A 22443-nucleotide genomic window follows, 5' to 3' on the forward strand; every position below is an offset into this window, starting at 1 on the left:
GATTCAGGGAACAACATTAAACAAACTCATATACCATCTTCCAAAAGAATTATTTTGTAAAACTGATGCCTAGGGTATGGTAAACGATAATATAGTAAAAACCATATTTTTATTTCTGGGACATTAAAGTTCTAAATCTATTTATTCATGCTGCTTTGAAATACATTCCTTGATTAGGAATCATTGTCTGCCATAGGAGTGAGGAAGGACAACACTCAAAGTAATAAGAAGCGAAAAATATGGAAAAATTAACTCCTACGAGGTTTGATAACACATATACTAAAATTTAAATGATACAATGATGAGCATGGTCCTTGCACAGAGATAACATGCAAACTTGTAAAGCATTCCATATTTTTGTTGCAAGAAGAATGAATAGGTCTACTTTAAGGTAAGACAATCCCCAGAAGTACAAAAATTCTACATAAAGAGAGCACAAATCCCCAAAACAACAATCTCTCTCAATGTCAATGGACTAAATGTGCCAATTCAGAGGCACAGAATAGGAAGATGAATTAGAAAACTGAACCCAACATTCTGCTTCCTGCAAGAACCATGTCTGAACAATCAAAGCACCCATGGGCTAAAGGTAAAAGGCTGGGAAACACGTTTTCAAGAAAATATCACCTCCACAAAGCTGGAGTGGCCATACTAGTATCAGACCACATGGACTTCAGGCTAAAGGTTATCAGAGACAGTGAAGGTCATTTCTTAATGATCATGGGATATGTACATCAGAAAGAACTCACCTTCCTCAATGTATATGATCCTAATGACAGACCAGCAAAATACGTTAAAACAACTTCTAATAATCTTATAGAAAAACATTGATAGCAACACAATACTAGTAGTAGATTTCAACACTTCTTTGTCACTTCTCGATAGATCAAACAGACTGAAGCTCAGCAAGGAAATATTTTCTTTAAGGGAAGTAATGAACAACCGTTGGCTTAGGGAAGAAATCAAAGAGGAAATAAAAAGTTTCCATAAACAAATGAGAATGAGGACACGAGCTACCATAACTTGTGGGACACAGCAAAAGCAGTGTTAAGAGGAAAGATTATAGCTCTGCCAGATTTCATCAGGAAGAAAGAAAGGGCCTACCTGAATAAATTAGAGCTCAAGGTTTTGGAAAATAGGTTCAGCATAAGAGAAGGAACACATGGAGGGTGCGGGATCCCGGAGGAAAAAAAAAAAAAGAAAAAACAGGTTCCAAAAAGAGCCGAGATCACCGGCAAGTTCCAGATGGAGTAGGTGCCGCATCCCGCCCCCCCCAGATGGAACCCGGTGACCAGAATCCTCTACAAACACAGTTCGAGTATGCGGGAACGAGGACTTTTCCTCAAATCTGCCGGACTGCACCTCCAAGGTAACCTCTGATCCCGGAAGTCACGCCCACAGCCCGCCCCCCCAGCGCCATCTTTGAAGCGTTCAGCATAAGAGAAAGAACACATGGAGGGTGCGGGATCCCGGAGGAAAAAAAAAAAGAAAAAACAGGTTCCAAAAAGAGCCGAGACCACCGGCAAGTTCCAGATGGACTAGGTGCCGCATCCCGCCTCCCCCAGATGGAACCCCGGTGACCAGAAGCCTCTACAAACACAGCTCGAGTATGCGGGAACGAGGACTTTTTCTCAAAACCGCGCGGCCGCGTGGACATCTCTCTATATACAAAGTGATCAATGAGAAGTAAACCACCCAATCTCTCTCCCTGAAAATCAGAGTTAAGTTTGGAGCACGGCCACAGCCCCAGAAACACAAGGACTTAATGCAGAACCCAGCAGCTTAGAGCAGAAAAGTGAACGGACGATGAGTTAACCCAGGCCATCATTTCTGCCCAGAGGGGAAAGAGTGTTGCCCCATTCGCCCTCTCTTCTCTGGAAAGAAGGATGGCGGCCGCATGGGAGCCTTGTGGACAGCAGGTATGAGCCGGGGGTGTGGGGGGGCGACTAAAACCTCACGAGAAGGGGGGCGTTCCGGTCCGTCCTTCACGCCCTACCGAGGTCAACAGTTGCCCCCCACGAGCGGCTCCCCAGCACGGCCACAGTCCCAGAAGCACAAGGGCTTAATGCAGAACCCAGCAGCTTGGAGCAGAAAAGTGAAAGGACTATGCGTTAATCCAGGCAATCATTTCTGCCCAGAGGGGAAAGGGTGTTGCTTCCTTCCGCCCTCCTCCCTCTGGAAAGAAAGATGGCAGCCACATGGGAGCCTTGTGGACAGCAGGTATGAGCCGGGGGTGTGGGGGCGACTAAAACCTCATGGGAAGGGGGGCGTTCCGGTCCGTCCTTCACGCCCTACCGAGGTCACCAGTTGCCCCCCACGAGCGGCTCTCCAACACGGCCACAGCCCCAGAAGCACAATGACCTAATGCAGAACCCAGCAGCTTGGAGCAGAAAAGTGAAAGGACTATGCGTTAATCCAGGCAATCATTTCTGCCCAGAGAGGAAAGGGTGTTGCTCCCTTCCGCCCTCCTCCCTCTGGAAAGAAAGATGGCGGCCACATGGGAGCCTTGTGGACAGCAGGTATGAGCCGGTAGAGTGGGGGCGAGTAAAACCTCATGGGTCGGGGGGCGTTCCGGTCCGTCCTTCACGCCCTACCGAGGTCACCAGTCGCCCCCCACGAGCGGCTCTCCAGCACGGCCATGGCCCCAGAAGCACAAGGACTTAATGCAGAACCCAGCAGCTTGGAGCAGAAAAGTGAACAGACTATGCGTTGATCCAGTCCATCAAGTCTGCCGGAGGGGAAAGGGTGTTGCCCCATTCGCCCTCTCCTCTCTGGAAAGAAAGATGGCGGCCACATGGGAGCCTTGTGGACAGCAGGTATGAGCCGGGAGTGTGGGGGCGACTAAAACCTCATGGGAAGGGGGGCGTTTTGCTCCGCCCTTCACGCCCTACCGAGGCCACCGGTTGCCCCCCGCGAGCGGCTCTCCAGCACGGCCACGACTCCAGAACACAGAAACCAATTTCTTAACTATCTGACTTTCAGTAGAAATACTTCCAGGGTCAATAGGTAAAATAGCAGAAATCCAAAACCAACATTTAATTCTTGAACCCAGCTGTAGAAAGCAAATCACTTCACAATGCTTTTTCAGCATGTCTGATTTGGGGGGGGGGTGTAAACTCTAAATAATAGTGGTGAATCTTTTATTGAAACAATGAATCTAATCAAAGCAGATAGAGTGTTAACTAGAATTCATCTGCCTCACAGGGACGGGGAGGGGTGGGGAGTGGGGTTTTATTGGGGTTCTTCATGGTAAAAAATAAGTATTGGTAAAGGGAAATGTGTTTGATATTTGCATGACTGAGACCTAAACCTGAAAGCTTTGTAACCTTTCCCACAGTGATTCAATAAATAAATAAAAAAATAAATAAAAAAATAAAAAAAAAAGATTTTGGAAAATAACCAACAAAAGTAGTCCAAACTAGGCTGGAGGAAGGAAATAATAAAACTTGTACCAGACATCAATGAGCTAGAATCCCAAAATACAATCCAGAAGACCAATAAGAACAAAAACTGGTTCTTTGAGAAAATAAATAAGATCAATAAACCATGAGAAGCCTCTCAAAGAAACAAAGAGAAAGAATTCTAATAAATCGAATCAGTAATGCAAAGGGGAGTATCCTAATAGAAAGTACAGAAATCCATAGGATCATCAGAGATTATTTTGAGAATCTTTGCAGCAGGAAATGAGAGAATCTTGAATAAATTGATAAATTATTGGATTCCAATTACCTCCCAAGGCTGAACCAAGAAGATTTGGAATACTTGAACCTATCACTACCAAGGAAATTGAAATGGTGGTCAAAATTATACCCCCAAACAGAATCCAGGGCCCAGATGGATTCAATAGTGAACTATTTCAAACCTTTAAAGAGGAACTGCTTCCAACATTTTAAAGATTTTCCAGGAAATTGAAGAAACATAAATACTCCCAAATAGTTTCTATGAGGCAAAGATCACCCTAATACTCAAATCGACAGAGACACCACAAAAACAGAAAATTGCAGACCTTTTTCCTTTGTGAATACAGATACAAAAATTTTCAAGAAAATACCAGCAAAGAGAATCTAGAAACTCAACAAAAGATCACACACTATGACCAAGTAGGTTTAGCTTGGGGATGCAAGGATGGCTTAACATTCTCTAGTCAATCAACAGAATACACCATCTCAATAAAATAAAGATAAAAGTCATATGATCATATCAATAGATGTAGATAAAGCATTTGATTAGATCCAGCACCCATTCATGATGAAAAACTCTCAACAAAATGGGAGTTGAAAGTAGTTTCCTCAATCTAGTCAAAGCAAATTACCACAAACCCACAGCAAGTATTATTCTCAACGGGGAAAAACCAAAGGCTTGGAGCAGAAATCAATGAAATAGAATTCCAGAATACAATCAGGCACAAAACAAGTTACCCACTCTCAACACTCCTATTCTTCATAGTACTTGAACTACTTGCCATATGATTTTGGTAAAAAAAAAAGATATCAAGGGCATCCATATAAAAAAGGAAGAACTCAAGCTTTTATTATTTGGAAATAACATGATATTATAATTAGAAAATCCCAAAGATTCTCCAAAAAAGCTCCTGGGAACAATAGATTTGTTTAGTAAAGTAGCATATTACAAAATCAATATCTGGTACTACATGGCTTTCACATATATTAATAATGAAAGAGAAAAAAGAGATAGAGAAAAACAATCCCATTCACAATAATACCTCAGAAAATAGAGTATAATAGAATCAACTAAAAAGGTTAAGGAACTATACCAAAAAAAAAAAAAAAAACCTGACGGGCACAGAGGCCCAGCTCTGGGCAACAAAGCTGAACGGCTGCAATTCCAACAGGTACAGCCTGCCCCCAAGGGCCTGGGTCCCTTTCTGGGCACGCACAGCTAGAAACAGCCCCAGACAGCCGGTTTTCAACCCCTGATCTGCGTGGAACGGGCACAGAGGCCCAGCTCTGGGCAACAAAGCTGAAAGGCTCCAATTCCAACAGGTACAGCCCGCTCCCAAGGGCCTGGGTCCCTTTCTGGGCACGCGCAGCTAGAAACAGCCCCTAGACAGCCGGTTTTCAACCCCTGATCTGCGTGGGACGGGCACAGAGGCCCAGCTCTGGGCAACAAAGCTGAACGGCTCCAATTCCAACAGGTACAGCCCGCTCCCAAGGGCCTGGGTCCCTTTCTGGGCACGCGCAGCTAGAAACAGCCCCTAGACAGCCGGTTTTCAACCCCTGATCTGCGTGGGACGGGCACAGAGGCCCAGCTCTGGGCAACAAAGCTGAACGGCTCCAATTCCAACAGGTACAGCCTGCCCCCAAGGACCTGGGTCCCTTTCTGGGCACGCGCAGCTAGAAACAGCCCCTAGACAGCCGGTTTTCAACCCCTGATCTGCGTGGGACGGGCACAGAGGCCCAGCTCTGGGCAACAAAGCTGAAAGGCTGCAATTCCAACAGGTACAGCCCGCCCCCAAGGGCCTGGGTCCCTTACTGGGCATGCGCAGCTAGAAACAGCCCCTAGACAGCCGGTTTTCAACCCCTGATCTGCGTGGGACGGGCACAGAGGCCCAGCTCTGGGCAACAAAGCTGAACGGCTCCAGTTCCAACAGGTACAGCCCTCTCCCAAGGGCCTGGGTCCCTTTCTGGGCACGCGCAGCTAGAAACAGCCCCTAGACAGCCGGTTTTCAACCCCTGATCTGCGTGGGACGGGCACAGAGGCCCAGCTCTGGGCAACAAAGCTGAACGGCTCCAATTCCAACAGGTACAGCCCGCTCCCAAGGGCCTGGGTCCCTTTCTGGGCACGCGCAGCTAGAAACAGCCCCTAGACAGCTGGTTTTCAACCCCTGATCTGCGTGGGACGGGCACAGAGGCCCAGCTCTGGGCAACAAAGCTGAACGGCTCCAATTCCAACAGGTACAGCCCGCTCCCAAGGGCCTGGGTCCCTTTCTGGGCACGCTCAGCTAGAAACAGCCCCTAGACAGCCGGTTTTCAACCCCTGATCTGCGTGGGACGGGCACAGAGGCCCAGCTCTGGGCAACAAAGCTGAAAGGCTGCAATTCCAACATGTAGGCCCGCCCCCAAGGGCCTGGGTCCCTTTCTGGGCACGCGCAGCTAGAAACAGCCCCTAGACAGCCGGTTTTCAACCCCTGATCTGCGTGGGATGGGCACAGAGGCCCAGCTCTGGGCAACAAAGCTGAACGGCTCCAGTTCCAACAGGTACAGCCCACTCCCAAGGGCCTGGGTCCCTTTCTGGGCACGCGCAGCTAGAAATAGCCCCTAGACAGCCGGTTTTCAACCCCTGATCTGCGTGGGACGGGCACAGAGGCCCAGCTCTGGGCAACAAAGCTGAACGGCTCCAATTCCAACAGGTACAGCCTGCCCCCAAGGACCTGGGTCCCTTTCTGGGCACGCGCAGCTAGAAACAGCCCCTAGACAGCCAGTTTTCAACCCCTGATCTGCGTGGGACGGGCACAGAGGCCCAGCTCTGGGCAACAAAGCTGAAAGGCTGCAATTCCAACAGGTACAGCCCGCTCCCAAGGGCCTGGGTCCCTTTCTGGGCACGCGCAGCTAGAAACAGCCCCTAGACAGCCGGTTTTCAACCCCTGATCTGCGTGGGACGGGCACAGAGGCCCAGCTCTGGGCAACAAAGCTGAACGGCTCCAGTTCCAACAGGTACAGCCCTCTCCCAAGGGCCTGGGTACCTTTCTGGGCACGCGCAGCTAGAAACAGCCCCTAGACAGCCGGTTTTCAACCCCTGATCTGCGTGGGACGGGCACAGAGGCCCAGCTCTGGGCAACAAAGCTGAACGGCTCCAATTCCAACAGGTACAGCCCGCTCCCAAGGGCCTGGGTCCCTTTCTGGGCACGCGCAGCTAGAAACAGCCCCTAGACAGCTGGTTTTCAACCCCTGATCTGCGTGGGACGGGCACAGAGGCCCAGCTCTGGGCAACAAAGCTGAACGGCTCCAATTCCAACAGGTACAGCCCGCTCCCAAGGGCCTGGGTCCCTTTCTGGGCACGCGCAGCTAGAAACAGCCCCTAGACAGCCGGTTTTCAACCCCTGATCTGCGTGGGACGGGCATAGAGGCCCAGCTCTGGGCAACAAAGCTGAACGGCTCCAATTCCAAACAGGAGACCTTCCCAACTCCTCGCCCAGTGCCAGGGACTCTTTCAGGAGCCGCGGCCGCTTATGCGGCCGCGAAATATATTCCCACTGCATATGTCATAGGAACCATAAGCTAACTTCTTAGATGGAAACTTCTCTATTTTAGCTCAGCCACTAGAAACACAGTACCCAATAACTCATAAGCCTATCTTAACTCACACTGCATATCAAGCAGAATAGTAACAGTGAACGTGAAGGACTAAACCACACCTCTCACAATGGTAAAGAAACGCAAAAGCCCACCAAACTTTCATATTGAAGAGTCGAGCCCAGATGACACCAACAGTACTGTAGTGTTAGACAACCTCTCTGACAAGGAATTCAGAAGTGAGCTACTTAGGATGCTTAGGGAATTAAAGGAAACAATGGAAAACAATACCAATAGAAGACAAGAGGATCTAAAGGCAGAAATGAAGAAAATGCAATCAGAAATGTCAGACCTGAAAAATCTCGTAGGCGAATTGAAAAGCTCAGTAGAAGGCCTCAGCAGCAGAGTAAGAGCGGCTGAGAACAGAATCAGTGAGCTCGAAGATGAAGTTCAGAAACTCTCCAGAAAAGAGCAGAAAATGGAAAAGAGACTCACAATTCGGGAACAGATGGCAAGAGAAGATTGGGATGAAGCCAAGAGGGGTAACATAAGAATTATTGGAGTCCCAGAGGGAAAGGAAGAAAACCTCGATGAAGAAGAAACTGTCAAAGAAATCATTGCTACAACATTTCCAGAGCTGAAGAAAACTTGTGACCACATTCAGGAGGCCCGAAGGGTACCAGCTAGAAGAAATCCGAATAAAAATACCCCAAGACACATTCTGATCAAAATGACCAAAACCTTAGACAGAGACAAAATTCTGAAAGCAGCAAGATCGAAGAAAGAAATCTCTTACAAAGGAGCATCCTTAAAATTCACAGCTGATTTTTCTGATGAAACCCTCATGGCCCGAAAACAGTGGTGGGACATAGTAAAAAAACTCAATGAAATAAATGCCTCCCCAAAAATACTTTTCCCAGCAAGACTCTCATTCATAATAGAAGGAACAACACACAGTTTCACAGACAAACAACAGCTCAGGAACTTCATAGACTCAAAACCATGGTTACAAGAACAACTAAATGGGCTACTTTAAGGCAAGAAAGGCCTCTCAAATACACCAAACTTTAACAGAACAATGGGACAAAATCCCATAACAATAATCTCTCTCAATGTCAATGGGCTAAACGCACCAATTAAAAGACATAGAGTGGCAGGATGGATTAGAAAATTGAACCCAACATTCTGCTGCCTGCAAGAAACGCATCTCAATAGTCAAAGCAAACACAGACTCAGAGTCAAAGGCTGGAAAACAATCCTACAGGCAAACAGCTCCCATGAAAAAGCTCGGGTAGCCATCCTTATATCAGACCACATCGATTTCAGAGTGACGAAGGTCATAAGAGACAGTGAAGGCCATTTCTTATTGATCAGAGGATCTGTACAACAGGAAGAACTTACAATAATAAATGTATATGCACCTAATGAGAGACCAGCAAAGTACTTAAAACAACTACTCATAGATTTGGAAAAAGACATCAATAGCAACACAATACTAGTGGGAGACTTCAACACTGCTTTGTCACCTCTTGATAGATCAACCAGACTCAAGCTTAGCAAGGACATACTTCATTTGAGGGAAACGATGGAAGAAAGGGACTTAGTAGATGTATACAGGACACTTCATCCATGAAAAGCTGAATACACATTCTTCTCAAGCGTACATGGAACATTCTCCAAGATAGACCACATGCTGAGCCACAAAACATGCCTCCATAAAATTAAGAAGGTAGAGATTGTAACAACAATCTTCTCAGACCATAATGCGCTGAAATTAGAAGTAAATCACACACAAAAACAGAAAACTAAATCAAACACCTGGAAATTAAACAGCGCACTATTGAACAACGAGTGGATTAGACAGGAAATCAAAGAGGAAATCAAAAGATTCCTAGAAAAGAATGAAAATGAGAACACGAGTTACCAAAACTTATGGGACACAGCAAAGGCTGTGTTAAGAGGAAAGTTTATAGCTCTACAAGCATTCCTCAGGAAGGAGGAGCGAGCACACAAAAGTAACCTAACCTCACAGCTTAAGAGCTTGGAGAAGGACCAAAAAAAGGAGCACAACCCGAACAGGAGAAAGGAAATAATAAAACTCAGAGCAGAGATTAACGAGATGGAAACCCAAAAAACAATCCGAAAGATCAATGAAACCAAAAGCTGGTTCTTCAAGAAAATTAACAAGATCGATAAGCCTCTAGCAAAACTCACATAGAAAGGGAGAGAGAAAACCCTAATAAACCGAATCAGAAATGAAAAGGGGGTCATTACAACATAAACCACAGAAATTCAGAGGATCCTCAGGGAGTACTTTGAGAAGCTTTATGCCACGGAACATCAAAACCTCGAGGAAATGGATAAATTCCTAGACTCCTACAGACTCCCAAGGCTGAATCAAGAAGACCTGGAATACCTGAACAGATCTATCACCATAAAGGAAATTGAAATGGTAATAAAAAGTCTCCCCAAGCACAAAAGTCCTGGCCCGGATGGATTCACTAGTGAATTCTTCCAAATCTTTAAAGAGGACTTACTCCCGATGCTCTTTAAGCTTTTCCACGAAATTGAAATATCAAAAACACTTCCGAACAGTTTCTACGAAGCAAATATCACACTGATACCAAAAGCAGACAGAGATACCACAAAGAAAGAGAATTACAGGCCAATATCCCTGATGAACACAGATGCAAAGATCCTCAACAAACTACTAGCAAATAGAATCCAACTACTCATCAAAAAGATCATACACCATGACCAAGTAGGATTCATCCCAGGGATGCAAGGATGTTTTAACATTCGGAAATCAATCAACATAATCCACCATATCAACAAAAGAAAAGATAAAAAGCATATGATCATATCAATAGATGCAGAGAAAGCATTTGATAAGATCCAGCACCCCTTTATGATGAAAACCCTAGCCAAAATGGGTATAGAGGGGACCTTCCTCAACATAATTAAAGTCATCTACCACAAGCCTACAGCAAGCATCATCCTCAATGGGGAAAAACTGAGAGCCTTCCCTCTAAGATCAGGGACGAGACAGGGATGCCCACTCTCTCCACTGCTGTTCAATATAGTACTGGAAGTACTTGCAATAGCGATTAGGCAGGAAAAAGATATTAAGGGCATTCAGGTAGGAAAGGAAGAAATCAAGCTCTCACTATTCGCAGATGATATGATACTCTACTTAGAGAACCCAATAACTTCCACCAAAAAACTCCTAGAAACAATAGACTCGTATAGTAAAGTTGCAGGTTATAAAATCAATACCCAAAAGTCCATGGCTTTCCTATACGCAAACAGTGAGAGAGAAGAAAGCAACATGAAAAAAACAATCCCATTCACAATTGTGCCCCAGAAAATCAAGTACCTAGGAATCAGCTTAACTAAGGAAGTAAAGGACCTGTACAAAGAAAACTACAAAACGCTACTTCAGGAAATAAAAGAGGACATGAGGAAATGGAAAGATATCCCCTGCTCATGGGTCGGGAGACTTAACATTGTCAAAATGGCAATACTACCGAAAGCATTGTATAAATTCAATGCAATCCCTATAAGGATACCCATGACATTCTTCAAAGAAATGGAGCAAACACTCTTGAAATTTATATGGAACAATAAGCCCCCACGAATAGCTAAAGCAATTCTTGGGAAAAAGAAAATGGGAGGAATCAACCTCCCGAACTTCAAACTGTACTACAAAGCAGTAATAATTAAAACAGCATGGTACTGGAACAAAGGCAGAACTGCAGACCAATGGAACAGGGTTGAATACAATGACATCTCTCCTCAATCATATGCTCATCTAATCTTTGATAAAGGTGCAAGTAATGTGAAGTGGAGTAAGGAAAGCCTCTTTAATAAATTGTGTTGGCATCACTGGACGGCTACATGCAAAAAAATAGGCTCAGAACTCTGCCTAACACCATGTACAAAAGTAAGATCAAAATGGATTAAAGACCTCAACATCAGACCAGAAACCATAAGGTACATTGAAGATAAATTTGGCAAAACCCTCCATGACATTGAAGCTAATGGTATCTTCAAAGATGCCACGCCACTGGCTGAGCAAGTGAAAACATAGATAGATAAATGGGACTATCTTAAACTAAGAAGCTTCTGCACCTCCAAAGAAACAGTGACCAAAATACAAAGACAGTCTACAGAATGGGAAAGGATATTCACCGAATACACATCTGACAAGGGGTTGATATCCAGGATATACAGAATACTGGTTAAACTCCACAAGAAGAAAACATCCAACCCCATCCAAAAATGGGGCAATGAAATGAACAGAAACTTTCTCAAAGAAGAAATCCGAATGGCAAAAAAGCACATGAGAAAATGCTCTACATCATTAATCATCAGGGAGATGCAGATCAAAACCACAATGAGATACCATCTCACACCTCAGAGACTGGCCCACATTCAAAAGAACAAAAGCAAACGATGCTGGCGTGGATGTGGCGAGAAAGGGACACTCCCTCACTGTTGGTGGGAATGTCCACTGGTTCAGCCCTTCTGGAAAACAGTATGGACGATTCTCAAAAAATTAGAAATTGAGCTCCCATTTGACCCAGCGATACCACTCCTGGGAATATATCCCAGAGAGGCAAAAATGTATAGTCGAAGTGACATCTGCACTTGTTTGTTCATTGCAGCACTCTTTACAATAGCCAGAAACTGGAAGAAACCTGAATGCCCAAGAACAGATGACTGGTTAAAGAAACTTTGGTACATCTACACAATGGAGTACTATGTAGCTCTTAGAAAAGATGAAGTCATGAACTTTACATACAAGTGGTACAATATGGAAAGTATCATGCTAAGCGAAATGAGTCAGAAAGAGAGGGATAGACATAGAAAGATTGCATTCATCTGGGGGATATAAAGTAACAAGTATGAGATTAATACCCAAGAATAGCTGAGATCAGCACCAGGAGGATTACTCCATAACTTAGAGGCCAGCCAGGTATCCTAGAGGAAAGGGCAGTTCAGATAGAGAAGGGAGCACCAAATAAAGTATGTTTGGAGGATCCTCCCAGGAGGGGAGATGCATGTCGAAAGTAGAGTATGGACTGAACATGTTTGCCACTCAATGCCTCTTTTGCAGACCACAACACCCAAAAGGAGAGAGAGAACACAGGGGAGTGCCCTGCCACAGAGACAGGGGGGATGGGGGGATGGGGGTGGGAGGGATATTATCCATGGTGGTGGAAAATGGGCACTGGTGGAGGGATGGGTATCTGATCATTGTATAATTGAAACCAAACCACAAAAAATTGTAAATCTACAACTTTAAAAAATAAAATAAAATAAAGGGAAAAAAAAACCTACAAAACACTACTTCACAAATAAGAGAGTATATGAGGAAATGGAATCACATCCCATGCTCATGGATTGAGAGGTTTAACACTGTCAAAATGGCAACACACACCAAAGCTCTATAAAGATTTAATGCACTTTCTATAAGGATACACATAACATTTTTCAAATAAATAGATTAAACACTCTTGAAACTCATACTGAACCATAAACTCCCATGAAGAGCTAAAGCAATCTTTGGTAAAAAGAAGAAGGGAACACCTTCCCCAACTTCAATCCTTACTACAAAGTTGTAGTCATCCAAATACCATGATATTCAGATAAAGACAGGCCTCAGATCAATGGAATATAGTCTAATATCTTGAAGCTGGCCCTCAGATTATTATTACCTAATCTTTCATAAATGCTCAAGAAATAAGAAGTTGAGCTAGGAACTCTCTACAGCAACTGGTGCTGGGAAAACTGGACAGCAACATTCAAAGAAAATGAACTCAGACCTCTTTATATTGCCAGGCGCAAAGTCAGATCAAATGTATTAAAGACCTCACTATCATACCTGAATTCTTAAGATATATGGAGAAAAATGTGGGAAGATCCCTTCATGACATTAAAGCTAAGGGAAACAAAAAAGCAAGCAAGCAAGCAAGCAAGCAAGCAAGAAAGAAAGAAAGAAAGAAAGAAAGAAAGAAAGAAAATAAAAATTAAAAAATAATGCTGTTTGCAATGCTAAGGATCAATCCCAGATCATCATTTTCTTGCTTTTTTGGGTCACACGTGGCGATGCACAGTGGTTATTCCTGGCTCTGCACTAAGGAATTACTCCTCACGGTGCTTGGGGGGACCATACAGGATGCTGGGAATCTAACCTGGGTATGCCGTGTGCAAGGCAAATGCCCTACCTGCTGTACTATCACTCCAGCTCCCCCCCCTCCCCATAATTCATCATCCTGAGGGCCTCAGATTTTTACCTTCCATATAGAAACTTCATCTTTACATTGATACAGTAAATTGAAACCACAGAACCATTGAATGGCATGTTATAATGGTAGCAGCCATGAGCTAACTTTGATAACCCATAAGTTGTCATGAATGAATTCTGTCTCAGAGGCTTCACTTCTGAGGATACCTGTCACTACCTCCTTTCTGTTACGTATCCCAGGATCAGAATCTACATCAGGCCATCAGTAGAAATTGTCCACCCGAAAGTTAGCCTTCCACTGGGATCAGAACCCTTGATCCATGTAACTTGGAATTTTTCATACATGATTTCTTGACCTTGTTTCAGGTGGAGGCATCCAGAGCAAAAACTCAGCTTTCATGTTGTTTCCACAGGAAATCCAAATACCTAAGGATGTTATCATTTCTGACGCCTCTGTTACAGATTTTTTTGGAATCCCACGGTAAGATACTATCATTAATGTTATAATATTACTGTTCTCCATAGTTCGGATCTCCCCAAAGAACTCTCTACCCACCTCACTCAAAGTGCAGTCTCCAGTTTATCATGCTCCTGAAAGTACTTCTAATAGTTTCACTCAAGTTCTCCCCTAAAGTGCACAAGTTAAGTTCATACCACTCCAAGTTCTTATTCCTAAACTACCAGAGTAGGCTTGGTCCTCAAGCTTTTGTTCTCATTAGAAGAAATACCGTGCTCTCTTTCTCTATGTCTCTCTTTGCTTGCTTTGTTAAATGACAGTTCGCGCATGAACAAATATTTCATTCCACCCCACACCTGTTTCACAAGTTTCTGAGTGTTTTTCAGTAAAATCTATTTAGCTTCACTAAACTAAAAATTTTAAAACACCAGAGCATTGTTAAAACCAGTATTTGTATCTTTTAAACCACAAATTTTGAAAATGAAAGGTGGTAAAGCAATGGAATACTACTCAGTTGTATGAAGTGAAATCTTCTTATTATTTGTATATAAAATGGATAACATGTGGAAATTATGTTTAGTGACAAAAACCAGGCAGAGAAAGATAGGCATCCTACAAATTCAGGCATACGTGACATATAGAGAAAACAAATTAATAGAATAAAATGAGACAGACAAACGTCTAAAACATTATTTATATTCTATGATTTATAATTCAATTAGTAATGGTTTCTAATACACATAATTCCAACATGACACTCGTCATTCTCTCAAAGAATAAACCCTCCCTCTCCCCCAATCCCCCAGAATCCCTCACTCTCAATCCCCTGACTCAATTGTGTGGATCAGTTCTCCCCTTACATTGCTCTTGAACCTTTGTTTCTACCTTGCTGTGTTTCTTTACATCCCACATATGAGAAAAATCTCTCTGTATCTGTTCATTTCCTTAAGGCTAACTTTACATGCATGATATCCTCTAGTTTCATCCAATGTTGAAAATTGCATAATTTTGATCTTTTCAAAGCAATAAAAACAAACTTTAGAACTATGAGACTATTTAGTTACCAGATCGAAAAGTTTAATCAAAGTGGAAAAACTGAACAATGGTGAATGACAGAGTAGGCCTTTCAGTAGTGAGTGTAATATGATACATGCACGTTGATTCTGCACAATCCTAAAATTTATGAAAGTCTATAATGTAATTCTATAAGGTAATTTTACATAATCAAAAAAGTATTTAAATAATTTACATTTATCTATGATTTTGACGTATCTTTTGTGTCAAACTATCAGAAATAAAAATCATGAGAGATAGAGATATGGTCTATCACTATACTTTTAAACAAGAGAAGCGCTAAAAATTTCTGTGTCTTGATGAACTCTCATATAAATTGACTCCAAAATCAAATTTATACACTCAAGGAAAAATAAAAGTCAACCAATTTAATCTTTTGCTTCACTCAGGTTCCCATCTGCTGATCTCTCACAGACAAAAAAAAATTTACTTTATTTTTTTAAAAATTTTTATTAGTGAAACACCATGATGTACAGTTGTACATTTACAAATTTTTGTGCTTAGGTTTCGATTATACAATGATCAAACGCCCATTCTTCCGCCAGTGCCCATTTTTCACCACCATGGATTCCAGTATCCCTCCCACACCAATACCCCCCATCCAACCCTGCCTCTGTGGCAGGGCATTCCCTTTTTTTCTCTCTCTCCTTTCGGGTGTTGTGGTCTGCAAAAGAGGCATTGAGTGCCAATCATGTTCAGTACATAGTCAGAATTTTTATTTTCAAAGGATTTCTTGGCAGAGGTTTGGGATTCTTTGCTAGAAACCAACTCCTTTACTTCTGCTTTTTTTTTTCTAGAAATATATACTTATACTAAGACTGATTAGTCATGGCACTAAATTGACAAATGTCCCTGTTTTTACTTCAGTTCTGTTTCCTCATTATCACAAATTATTAGCAGTGGATAGAAAATAACTAGCCCAAAATTCGTGGGGGAAAGGGAAATGTTTATGCTTACCATAGTTTGGAAAATCCCTGTCACTAGTATAGTGACATTCATCTAAATTTGTAAACACAATGATTATGAAGAGGTAAACCATGACTGCCACTTCAAGAAAGAACGGGCCTTCAGCAAATATCCATGGTTTCAGAAGGATGGCTCTGGCTTGGATTGGGGGCAATCATGAGAGTGTGAGCTACCGACAGTTAACACATGCTCTTAGGCTATGTGGTGATACTGCTGAGAAATGTGGCGAGCCCTGATTAGGTAGGGTCATGGTGGAGAACGGAATGAAGACAAGAAAACAGAGCAACAGGACAAGATGATAGATTCCTTTGTATAAAAGTTTTCATCTCTAATGTATTAATCTGTGAAAAAGAGAACCAACTTTTTATCATTTTCCTGGCAATATATTTTCCTTACATATTGCTTCAGGAAAAAAACGCTTCCCTTGTTAGATATTATAGCCTGAATATCTGTGAGGTCTTTGAACTCTTTCTATATATACAGTGCTGATGACTGAAACCAATCTCACTCTTTAAGTATCTAAACTGCAATGATCTCACCATTTAACTCACTAAACTCTGATGGCTCCAAATCTTCTAAGATCAGCTTTCATCTCTTCCATGATATCCAGGCTTCTCTTCCCAACTGTCAAATCTCCCTTTCTTTCTCCCTCTTTCTACCAACTATGATCTCCCTGCCAAAATTTGCTAAGACAAGCTTTCTTGAAATATAGATATAAGTTGACTTCTCTTTTTTTTAAAATTTAGGCAATTTTGATTTTCAAAGTCATTTATAATGGAGATTTGTCATACAATACTCCAATTCTAATCACACCACCAGTGTCTTCATCCTTCCACCAACAGATTACACATTTCTCCCTGCATTCCCACCGATTTCCTTGACAAACACATTTTGAAGTTTTACTATTGTACTTTGGATTCCATACTTACAGTAGTGTTGGCATTGGTGGTTAAGACATACACCTCAACTTTTTCATGCTGGCCTTCCTGGATCAATGCCCACTGACACCATGTAGGGGAAATATATAAGAACAAATCTTTAAGCTCCAAATTTTTCAAATAATCTTTAAACAATTCTAATCGAAAAGAAAATAGTGAGAACTGGAGGAGACAACCTCTTGACTGCCTGCAAAGTCTTTTCATTTTTCCACATTACAACAGAAGTAATCAGTGAAGGAGGTCTGTCATCACGCAAGTTAGGTGACCCTGCTGAGGTGTGGTCAACAGGGTGTTTTGTGCTCTTCTCTCCTTCCACCAGAAGTCCCAACCCTATGATTTTTGTCTCTTCAGTCCGCATAAAATGGAAAAAGTTTTACCACACAGACATCCATGTAATGAGCCAGCCAAGGAGATAAAAATAAATTTCAGCAAATTCATATGTTAGTCATGGTGGTAGAAACTAAATAGCATATTTTTGTATTGAATCTGCAGGAGACACATATTACAAACCTTTTCATGGTTCAGTTTCAATCATAGGATATTTTAACACCTAACCTCCACTAGTATACTGTTCCATTGCTAATGTCCCCAGTTTCTCTCCCACCACTCCCTCTCCCAACCCCAAACCCCACCTGACAGCCTGCTTACTCTACACTATTGCAGGCACCTCTCTCTCTCTCTCTCTCTCTCTCTCTCTCTCTCTCTCTCTCTCTCTCTCATCCTTTGGGCATTATGGATTGTAATACAGAGAGTGAGAGATTCTCACCTTTATTCCTTTACCTACTTTCAGGACTCAGTTCTCACCCAGAGTAATCACTTCCAACTATCATTGTCAGAGCGGTCCCTTCTTTATTCCAAATTCTCGCCTTCAGCACTTGTGGCAAGCGTCCAACCATTGACCAATTCTCCTGGCCTGTGTTTCTGCTATCCTTGGGTATTAGTCTCATTTTCTGTTTTTTTATATCCAAAAAATGGGGTAGTCCAATCAGTATACCCCTTTCCGTCTGACTGATTTCATTGAGCATGATATTCTTCCCTGTACATCCATTTATAAGCAAATTTCATGATGTCAGTTTCCTGACAACTGTGTAGTATTCAATTGTGTAGGTATACCATAGTTTCTTCTGGCTATTATGAATAGTACTGCAGATGGTATTTCTGTTATAATTCTCATGTTTAATGTAACTTACATAGGAAAATACTTCCCAGGTTCCAAACCTACAGAATCCACTCACAAAGACAACTTTTTTTACTTTTTTAAAAAATATAATTTATTATGATGCTTTCTAAAAAACGGAAGCTATTAACAAAACTCAGGGAAAGCATATTCTATTAAAGACAAAAAAAATAACCTTAAGAAAGGACAACAGCTACGTGTTCTTGCTCCTCAAAAATCCACGTGTTTCTTGATATATTGTCAATATCTTTCTATAGCCTTAAAATTCTTCAACTTCATTTCTAAACACTATTTAAAGTTGTATTAATTTAATAGGTGTAATCAGTTTTATAGAATATTTATTTGATTCTTTCAAATTTTGCATAAACAACGTTTGAATTAACCATAGCACTGTAGCACTGTCCTCCCATTGTCCACTGATTTGCTCGAGCAGGCACCAGAAACATCCCTATGGTGAGATTTGTTGTTACTGTTCTTGGCATGTCGAATAATTCACAGGTAGCTTGCCAGGCTTTGCCATGAGGGAGGGTTACTCTCAGTAGCTTGCCGGGCTCTCTGAGAGGAGCAGAGCAATCGAACACAGGTTGGCCGCATGCAAGGCAAATGTCTTACCCACTGTGCTATGGCTCCAGCCCTTATATATATTTATACATATATATGTGTATTTACACACACATACATATCTATATATTCCTCTTACACGGCTCTTAAGCTCCAACTCATATTTCTTCCTCCTCCAGTTATTTACTACTTCTCTCCCCATACTTGGGGCTCAACTAATTTCCGAGTGCCCTCAGATACATTTCTGAGGCCATGAAAAAGGAATGCATAACACATACATGCAAGGAAGGCACAAAGCATATGTAGATAAATTTCATATGGACATATAATTGTGATGACTAGTTTACAAACTGTATTCACTTCAAGTACAGGGTTCCTCATCTCAGCAACTCTGTATTCATTCTCCATGCACTGTCAAATATCCAGCTACTGTCTACAACCAACTAACAACATTCCCCTACCCATTTCAGTCATTTAAATCCCCTCCGATAAGGACGATTTTGATGTCAGAGTGTAAAGGTTTGATTTTGCTTTTGTTTTATTCGTCCATTTAATTTTTTTCTTTATATTCCAGAAACAAATCAAATATTTTAAAAAAAATAAAGGACAGAAGGTGATATCAGGCAACAAATGAAATAGTTGATGTGGCTGAGAATCAGCAAGAGTCTTGCAGGTCAGTGTGAGGAAAGGAACATCCAGTTGTCCTTCCCAGCATATTTCCAAAGGGCTGGCTTGGAGCAGGGTACATGCTGGGAAGAACCGCATGACAGTAGTAGTGTCTTGAACATATAGGGGCCTATGTTCTTCTTTGAAAATGTAATAGTATTGACCTTCATTGCAAACCACAACACCCTAAAACAAAGAAAAAGCAAAAGGGAATGCCCTGAGGTGGGACGGAGTGGGGGAGATGGGGGGTGGGAGGGTCACTGGGTTCCCTGGTGGTGGAGAATGGGCACTGGTGGAGATATGGGTACTTGATTCTTGTATAACTGAAACCCAAGCACAAAGGTATGTAAGTCTACAACTGCACCTCATGGTGTTTCACTAATAAAAATAATTAAATAAAAATTAAAAAATTAAAAGCACTATCAGCTGGTATAAGAAAAAAATGTAATGGTGTTGACTAGATTACATCAAGATCATTTTTTCTATAGAATGCTATGATTCATCTTTGATTCACTGATTGATACTTTGAAATGTCCCAGTTCATTCTCATTCAGAGAAGTCATTTATTTCTTCGAGTACTGATTTGTATAGGGAATTCCTCACAAAATACTTTATATAATGTATATTCAGGGACTCAATGATAATGTACTTATTACCATTTTCAAAGAATACCAAAATACACTTTTAATAAGACTTTCTTTGTTCTCTATCTAAAAGCTAAATGACAACAATTAAGTTTAACTCAATATTTTCTAAAGCGCATTACATTAGTATTTGAAAAGAAATTTTAATAGACTCTGGGAGAGGGGAGGAGGAAAAGTAATGGATCTATAAGGATTAGTACAAGTCTTTGGGTGTGTTGGGCATGGGAGTGTGTAGAAAAGTTGAGATCACACTCGGCTATGTGATCTAATCTCTATATATCTATTCTCTAAATTAGATACCAGCGATATATCCACACAGGTGTATTCATATGACTATCATGTACACTAGTGAGATCCAGGGAAATAATTCTTAGCACTGACATTCTTGTAAATTTAAGTCGTAATCAGGTTTTTATGATTAAGTTGTTATGATTTCATAGGCAGTGTTTGTTTCCTTAACCAACCTGGAATGTCTTTAAAAGACCAAATATAGGAACATTCTTTCATTTTTAATTAAATATAGAAAATGCTGAATTTACATGTTAAATAGAGATGAATATCTTTTTCAATAATCTATTTGGGACACTGTCCTTTACTTGTTTTATTAGGAACTGAATGTGGTACCCTATAATCTCTAATTCCATCCCTAGACCTCCATTCTCTACTTGTACCAATCAGGACAAACTTCTCTTTAGGCCCAGTTTTCAGTAATCTCAACTAACCATTGAAGTAAAAAATAAGTCTCATCAAATAATTCTGTTATCCAGAAGTTGTTTAAGATGCTTACACAAATGAACAGAATATTGAGAAAGAAAAATTCTGCTTGAAGAAGGCACAGAATTCATGTTGTAATTGACCATATAAAAGAAAGAAAATTAAAGTAAATTTCTTGTAATTTCTCGTAGTCTTGGAACCATGTTGACCATGGGGTAGTCAGCTAGCTAAGTCTTCCTTAACTTGGATTTCCCTTGTTCACATCCCTGATATCACTCTTTTCCTGCTCAGATCACAGTATATCATGTTACCCCCAGATCTTGTTGTTTCAAGCTTTGTTTTCAGAGGAACCCAAATTTCAAGCCCTCCTTTCAAACTTATTTTCTCTTTTCCCATCAGTTCAGACTTTTCTCCCAACATGTTTTCCTCAGTGAATACAACATTCCTTCAAGAGAGTTGAAGCTTGTTAGTTTTAAGAGATTACTGGGATCAATTCCCTCCAGGCATACATTAAAGGTAGCAGAACACTTTTCACGTTTTTCTGTTCGCAGCCAGTCAACTACCCTTTCCTGGGAAAATCTATTAACTGGTTAGTCTCAGGTCAATCAGAAACTGCGTTCATTTCCCCCCATATTCAACAAAGAAGTTACTGGTACCAAGCAGAGTTAGTTAAATATGCGATCCTGTTGACATATATTTGCACTTGGGATCCATGTGAACACCTTCCACCTGGTTTTATTGAAGGTGGTCTCCCAGTTTGCTTTTCCGGTGGCATTCTTTTTCTCACTATTCCTCTCCACAGCTAAGTGATGTGAAAATAACATATTTAGTAAATGGTATGATTGAAAGCTCCAGAAGGAATGCCAGCCCTTTCAGCTCTCTCGGTCTTATATGTAACCTGTTCTTAGGAACCTATCTTATTTTCGTATTTTTGTCTTGAATCTCCTTTCAAAAAATATTTTAACTTATTTGAAAAACATCCATAAACTATTCCATGATGATCACCAATTTTCCACTTCCCTACCCTTCCCGGTTTCCTTTCCATCCATCCATCACCCCATTAACTCTCCTAGGGCCATCTCTTTCCACCACAACCTTCCAGGCTCAAGGTCAACTGGTACCAACTGCTTTGGGAGTGGTGACCTAGGACGCATGTCTTAGTATGGTACCTACCGCAATGCAACCACAACGCTATTTATAAAGTTGGTTCTTCTGTGAGCTGCAGTTAAAAGCGATGTTTAGAGAAAGCTACAGGCAACAGGGACCATGGAAGACCAAAGACCAGCCCCTCAAGCTAATATAATTTGAGCTCCCCCCACCAGAAATTTCCTGAAAGCTGGCTTGGCTAACTTGGGGAGTTTACAAATCCAAAGACTTACAAAGGCAGTGGACCGCATTATTGAAACTCACTAGTAAAGTGTCACCATGATAGCAACTCTGAATATTGTTGGGAATAAGTGAAATGGTGCAGCTAGGGGTGCTGAACAGAGGGCCTGAGGACATGTGACTTATCTTTGCATTTCCCAGGAGCTGATATTCAGGCTTAAAGCTGCAACTGTTCTCTTGGCTTTGTCCCTGTTAAGAGTCATACTTAAATGACTCTCAGGGCGTTGATCACTCATCTGGTAGGTTTATTCCCCAGTGTTTGTGTTCGCATCCCCAGCCATCATTTATTGATAGACCACCCAAACCTTTTAGTGATGTGTCTCAAATTTGGTTATTTTCCAAAGGTGGCCATGGGAC

General features: G+C 41.8%; 1 pseudogene; it reads left to right on the forward strand.

The window, feature by feature from the left end:
* The first annotated feature begins 259 nt into the window (after positions 1-259).
* Positions 260-359, forward strand: LOC130037132 (uncharacterized; annotated as a pseudogene).
* Positions 360-22443: the final 22084 nt, after the last annotated feature.

The sequence above is a fragment of the Sorex fumeus genome, unplaced genomic scaffold (assembly GCF_029834395.1).
Source record: "Sorex fumeus unplaced genomic scaffold, SorFum_2.1 ptg000070l, whole genome shotgun sequence".
NCBI lineage: Eukaryota > Metazoa > Chordata > Mammalia > Eulipotyphla > Soricidae > Sorex > Sorex fumeus.